We start from the raw sequence: 7,527 nt of genomic DNA, 5'->3' as shown, positions 1-7,527 counted from the left end.
GAGACCAGCCTGGTCTACAGTGCTAGTTCCAGGACAGGCTCCAAAGCCACAGAGAAACCCTGTCTCGAAAAACCAAAAAAAAAAAAAAAAAAGAGAGAGACACATCCATTCAATCCATAAAAGACAAAACGTGGAAATAAACATGTAAACTGGTCGACCCACCCAAAGCAGGAGGGAGGTCTCTGTCCAGCAGGGCCGTCTTCTTTCCAAGTTGCAGTCAGTCAGATCTCTGGGCAAACAGAAAAAGAAAGCAATTGTTTTCTACTTGAACAGTTTTAATATTACTCAAATGAATTAATATTCAGCTATTTATTCCCAGCCTTATTTACAACTGGATGCCCACCGAGCACCTTCCTCTCATAGCTAGCCCCTTCTACCCCTGCCCCATCTGGACAGATAGACAGGATGTATGTATGTATGTATAAATAAATAAATAATAAAAAAGTAAAATAAAAATAAGTAAATAAATAAATTAAAAAAAAGTGTTTGGTGAGTGGGGCGTGTTGGCATAGAGAACAAAAGAGATAAACTAACCACCAACACATTGAAGAATGACATCATTCAATCAAGACATGGAAAAAGACAACTGGTCGACCCAAGTTCACAAGGCCAACTGGTCGACCCCGGTACTTAGCATTTTAAGGCCAAATATTTAATCGGACAACTGGTCGACCCGCTTCCAGTCCGTCAAAAAAAAGGAAGTGCACAGAGACAACTGGTCGACCCGTCAGGTCTAGGAAGATATAATATATATTATACATTAAAAAAAAAAAAAAAAAAAGAGTCCAGCGGGACATCTGGTCGACCCGCCGCATCCCCGGGGGAAAAAAATGGCCTCCCGCCCGGTGGGAGGGACTACTGGTCTACCCCGGTCCTTTGGAGAAGGAGGTGGAGAGGGGGGAAAAAAAAGTGCGCCCAACCTCCGCCGCCTCCCCGACAGGCGCGCCGCGGCGCCACGGCGCGCGAGCGGAGGTCGGCGGCGAGAGGGGGCCCGGGGCGCCGCCAGACCCTCGCCCATCCTCCCCCGCGAAGAGGGATGGAGAGGGAAAGGCGCGCACCCGGGAAAGAGGGGACACACCCGCGGGGCCGCTGCGGTGCGGTGAGGCAAGCAGCGGGAGTGGACAGAGGAGAGCGAGAGCGGGAAGAGAGCCGCCGTCCGCCGTGAGCCGCCAGCGGCAGAGCCAAACACGGGTCCTCGGACGGGGCGAGGAGGGCGGGCGAGCCGGCGCCCGTCCCCCTTCCCCCTCTCTCGACCTCTCTCTCACGACCGCCACGCGCACCCGTGCGCACGCACACTTCCGTGCGCACAACACACGTGCGACCCGGGGAGCGCGCCTCCCGGCGAGAACTCGGGCGAGGCAGGCGAGCGGGCGGGCAGAGCCGCCGCTGCTGCTCTCTCACGTTAATGATCCTTCCGCAGGTTCACCTACGGAAACCTTGTTACGACTTTTACTTCCTCTAGATAGTCAAGTTGGTGAACAACCACAAATAAGCAAACAAATAGAGAGATAATAACAATAAAAATATTTGAGAGTTCAAATAATTGACTTCATCCACAATAAAAGAATATAAAAATAAAAATATCAAATGCACTTGAACACATTGGCACAGGAGAACGCTTGCTAAATAGAACCCCAGTAGCACAGACACTGAGAGAAAAAGAAAAAAAAGAAAAAAGAAAAAAAAGAAAAACAAAACAAAAAAAAGAACAAAGAAAAAAACTAAAGAGAGAAAAAAAAGAAAAAAAAAGAAAAGAAGAAGAAGAAAAAAAGAAAAAAAGAAAAAAAGAAAAAAAAGAAAAAAAAAGAAAGAAAAAAGAAAAAAAAAAAGAAAAAAAAACAGACACTGAGAGAAACAATTAATAAGTGAGACCTCCTGAAACTGAAAAGCTTCTGTAAAGCAAAGAACATGGCCAACAAGACAAAACGACGGCCTTACAGAATGGGAAAAGATCTTCACTAATCTCCAAAATACACAAAGAAGTCGAGAAATTGGTCATCCAAAGAACAAATAATCCAATTTTAAAAAATGGAGTACAGACCTAAACAGAGAACTCTCAACAGAGGGATCTAAAATGGTTGAAAGACACTTAAATGTATTTAGTGATTATATTTCTTTTCCCTTAGGGATAAAGAAATGGAGAAGTTCTTTGAAGCAGTAAGTCACAAAAACACCAGGCCGTTAAACTTCAGCTACAGGGAAACCCTGTCTCATGGAAAAACAAAACAACAACAACAACAAAAAAAAAAAAATCCTGAAGCCAGTGATCATTGCAAACATCTGTATGTTCAGATACTGAGCCTGAGCAAGTTAGAGTGTCACAGATTTGCTGCAATTCATTGCAAATTTCATGTGGATCACAAATCCTGCTCAAGTTACAGCTGTTAGTGTCAGTGTGAACCTTGACACCATCTCTACTGGATTCCTGTCAGCTGGGCTCCGGTCTGCTAGAAAAGCAGAAGAACTAAGGTACCGTAATTAACCTCTTCTGTGCCCCACCTGCAAGAACACTCTGTAAGCTACAGTTCTGAAAACAGCCTGGTCCTGGCATAAGAACAGACAGGAGGACCAATGGAACCGAATAGAAGACCCGGATATCGATCCACACATCTTCGAACACCTGATCTTTGATAAAGAAGTCAAAAATATCCAATAGAAAAAAAAAAGAAAGCATGTGAGTTCAAGACCAGCCTGGTCTACAAGAGCTAGTTCCAGGACAGGCTCCAAAAAAAAAAAAAAAAACTACAGAACAACCCTGTCTCGAAAAAAAAAAAAGAAAGAAAGAAAGAAAGAAAGAAAGAAAGAAAGAAAGAAAGAAAGAAGAAAAAGAAAACAGTGCTGTCCTCGAAAATGCCCTCTCCCTTTGAACACGGCCCCTCCTTTGGGCTGAGTTTCCCACACAGCTCTGATGATGCAGGAGGATGCCGAGGGCCCAGTTGGTGCCTGTATCTGTGCCTTGGCAGCAGCTATTCATGTCTTGCCACTCAGAGTCAAATTCCCTTAAGTTTAGCCTTCCCTAAGTGCTTGTTCACTTCAGAAGACTCAACCCTCATCTTCCATGTCCTCCTGGCCTAATTTCTCATATTACTGTTTTACTGAGTATGAATCAGTAATATGAGATGTTCAGGAGAGGGAGGAAGGGTCATTCATGAAAAAAGTGAGTGTTCAACTAACTAACTCCCCATGGGTTCAGGAAGTAGTGAGAAGATATTAATGAAGCAGAGAGAAATTTCTGGTTTTGGAAGGAGGAAATCCTGAATGGCTCCCTCTGTGTCGGAGGAGAGACTCCTGGAAAGGAAACCTCAGGTTCCGGTTGGTCGGTCGGTCGGTCGGTCGGGCAGTTCGGGGAGAAATATCAGCAAGGAGGTAAAGGCCGTGCCTCACGACATCAGCAGTCCCTTCTCTGGAAATTCCACGGTATCCCAGAGAGCTCTCGGAATTTTGTGATGTCACTCGTGTCCTAGAAACGCCAACTGCCCTCAAGACACACTCTCTCGGTGCCTATAAGACTCGGTTCTAGACATGTTGTCTAGAGAATGGAGATCGTTCGTGGAGAGGCCAGAGGGAGGAAGAAGAAAGCTGGCCTCAGATCTCACAGGAAAACATGGAGAAATAATTAGTGGTCCTGGGGAAGACGAAGTGAGTTCACCACTAGCAGGGACTAGAGAGATTTCTGGATGTGATGGCTTTGAGACTTCCAGGGCTAGGGCTCAGGAACTGGGAGGTTTCTGGGATGAAACAGGTCTGTCTGTCTTGTTTCTCTGAGTTCCTAAAGGGCCAACCCACATCAAAGATTCACGATAGTTGATTTGATAAAGTCGGGAATTGACAAGGAGTGCAGAAGGAGTCAGTGAGATTTCAATACCAGCACTGACTGCACATCATCACCCCCCCCCCCCGGTCCTTTTCGTTGTGTAGCAATAATAATAGAGAAAGGGGAGTAGTGCTCTGCCAAAGCCCGTATTTTACCATGCCTTATATCACAGCCATTAGCAGGGTTGAGGCATCAAGTGCTGCAGTCAGTCCGACTCCTGTGACCCCCCTAAGAGTTTCTGGCTTCCCAGTTTTGAGTGACACCATGGTCTCCAGTTCAGCTTGAGAGCTCTTTAAGAGCCAATGGAGGAGAGAGTGGAAAGAGACTGCCATTTTTTTCTTTTTCCTTGTCTTTCTTTCTTTTGCTGTTTTGCTTTGTTTTTCAAGAAAGGGTTTCTTTGTGTATCTTGGGCTGTCCTAAAACTCACTCTGTAAATCAGGCCATCTTTGAATTCACAGAGATCTGTGTGTGTGCTGTGATTAAAGCCCGGCTGAGACTGCAATTTCTTGTTAGCTCTGGGTGTCCTGAGCTGTTAGTAAGTGACAATGGCTCTGTGTTGTGAATATCTCTGAATCCAGACTATGTTATGTCCTTCAATGACATGAGTCTGAAGCATCAAGCACCCACCCACCCCTATACTCCCTGAGGTCTCTGAAGTCACACACAGCGCAGCCTCTATGGGTCTGAATAAGGCTTAGAAAGCTTTTCCCTGGTTCACCTGGTGCAGAGGAAACCAGGTAAGTTCTGAGAGACATGCACCACCTTCCTACAGAAAGAAGGGAGGACTGATTAGCTAATACCCACAGAGGGGGAAACTCAAGTCTGGTATTTCAGACAGAACCTGCTTGGACAAAGTCTCATCTGTCAGTCACTTCCTGAGGGAAGGAGGGAGGGAGGGAGGGAGGGAGGGAGGGAGGGAGGGAGGGAGGAAGGAGGGACCACAATTATCTCTCCTCTGTGTCCTTTTTACGCTCTTTTCATGCTCTGATGAATATTGTGATTCAAGTTGGCCATGTCCCCTTTTCCACAGCATGTGCACTGTGGCTCTAGATCAAGGAATCAGTTTGTTTGTGTGTTTTGCTCTATCTAGGAGAAGCACCATAGCAGTTGCATACTGACTGAGAAATTTGATTTTTAGGAAATGATTTTTCATATCTGTGAGTGGTCTCTCCATAGATAGCCACTCATCTTTCTTTAAACTTGAGTATAGGAATGAATGAACCCTCCCTCCCTCCCTCCCTCCCTCTCTCCCTCTTCATGGGAATGAGTGTCTGCTCTTGCATTGAGGGCTCCCCAGTTCTCAGCATCTCCAGCCCAACCTGTCACAAGCTGATCACACATTTGCAAACTTGGGATATATTCTGCTGAAGTTTTGGGATAATGAATTTCATCAACTATGGGACTAACTTTGTTCTGACAGGACACTCACTCACAATCTCTCCTCATCACACCCACATAGTGTAACAACTTTGTGTTTCCTCCACAATGTGCTCATTTCTGTCAGGGAACTGAAAGCCGGCCAGCCAGCCAACACTATTTTTCCTTGTTTCTCATTTTGTTCTTATATTCTGTCTCTCCCCCCCCCCCCGCCTGGAAAACTTTCAGAGTTCACTCTGCCCCCTGAGTAAAGGTGTTATGCTTCCTTTTATTGTATATTTAGTGTGTGTGTGTGTGTGTGTGTGTGAGAGAGAGAGAGAGAGAGAGAGAGATTCATTATGAAATCAAAAGTCAGTCAACAACAGCAAACTTTGTATTTATTTGTCCATCCACGTATTTGCTTGTTTACTTACTTACTTACTTACTTACTCACTCACTCACTCACTCACCCACTTCATTTATTATTTATTTATTTATTTATTTGCAGTGGAAGACTTAATTCAGTAAGAATGATCAGAAGGGTAGGTAGGGTATCCTTGGGAAAAGAGTAAGATATCACGATGACTTTCCCTTCCAAGAGGGAGCTTTCTAGTAAGACGTGAAACCACAGTTTCAAGGGCCCGCTTTCCACAAGTCCTTTTCCAAGGTCAGGCATTTCTTAGGTAAGCAAGGGTCTCCATTCATTCCCTTTGAGGAACTCTCAGGCCCTGCCCTGACATTAACCTCTGACTCCTGCCTATTGTCAAGGCCAATGGGACACTCCTCAGCCCCTCCCTGACCTGAGGTGACCTGAGAAGCCACAGCCCACCCCAGTTCACAGGCCTCTCTTTATCTATCTATCTAACTAAGTAACTGTACAGCATAAAATGTGGAATCTCTTCTCAATGAAATGCTGTTGGCAGCCATTCGATGAATTTATTCTCATCTCAGATCCTGTCCAGCAGGGATGTCTTCTTTCCGTGTTTCTTCTTCTTTTGTATGTTGCAGTCAGTTCAGATGTGCTGGTATATGGTGAGAAAGAGAGAGAGAGAGAAATGGAATTGCTTTTTATTTATTTGAAGAGTTTTAATGATTTAATATTCAGCTATTTCCAGCCTTATTTACCAGCACATTTATTATTACCAGCGAGCACCTTCCTCTGAAAACATTGGAATCGCCCCCCATCTGTACATGTCATGCACGTGCGTGCATATGTGTGTGTGTGTGTGTGTGTGTGAGCGTGTGCGCATCCCATCTATCTATCTATCTATCTATCTATCTATCTATCTATCTATCTATCTATGTATCCCTTCATCAAATTCCATTTTAGGAGCTGCTATGCTGACCAGTGACATGGAGGCCACCATTTTCTTAGCCAGTGACAGTCAGGAGACAGAAAGAAGGAAAGAAAGGAAGAAAGGAAGAAAGAATCTACATTCCCAAAGAAAGAAAAAAATTAAGTAAATTTTAAAAAGTAAAAAAAAAATTAAGAAAGTAAGTAAATACATACATAAAAATAGACATAAAGAATGAATAAATGAATAAAACTAAATAATAATTGAAACATTCAATAAGTAAATGAGTCACGCTAAATCAGCAGATAAATAAACAGATATATGAAAGAAGATAAGGAAGTGAAGGAATGAATGAACAAGTAAGTAAGTAAGTAAGTAAATAACTAGGTGGGTCATTTTTTTTAAAGAAGTAAGTAAATGAGATGGGCTGAACCGATAGTAAGTAAGTAAGTAAGTAAGCAAGCAAGCAAGCAAGCAATCGTGAAAAAAAAATGAGAGCCGGGCGATGTTGGCGCACGCCTTTAATCCCAGTACACGGGAGGCAGAGGTAGGCGGACCTCTGTGAGTTCGAGACCAGCCTGGTCTACAGTGCTAGTTCCAGGACAGGCTCCAAAGCCACAGAGAAACCCTGTCTCGAAAAACCAAAAAAAAAAAAAAAAAAAAAAGAGAGAGACACATCCATTCAATCCATAAAAGACAAAACATGGAAATAAACATGTAAACGGGTCGACCCACCCAAAGCAGGAGGGAGGTCTCTGTCCAGCAGGGCCGTCTTCTTTCCAAGTTGCAGTCAGTCAGATCTCTGGGCAAACAGAAAAAGAAAGCAATTGTTTTCTACTTGAACAGTTTTAATATTACTCAAATGAATTAATATTCAGCTATTTATTCCCAGCCTTATTTACAACTGGATGCCCACCGAGCACCTTCCTCTCATAGCTAGCCCCTTCTACCCCTGCCCCATCTGGACAGATAGACAGGATGTATGTATGTATGTATAAATAAATAAATAATAAAAAAGTAAAATAAAAATAAGTAAATAAATAAATTAAAAAAAAAGTGTTT

Source organism: Microtus pennsylvanicus, chromosome 5 (genome assembly GCF_037038515.1).
Source record: "Microtus pennsylvanicus isolate mMicPen1 chromosome 5, mMicPen1.hap1, whole genome shotgun sequence".
Lineage (NCBI taxonomy): Eukaryota > Metazoa > Chordata > Mammalia > Rodentia > Cricetidae > Microtus > Microtus pennsylvanicus.
This window is presented reverse-complemented; position numbering follows the sequence as displayed.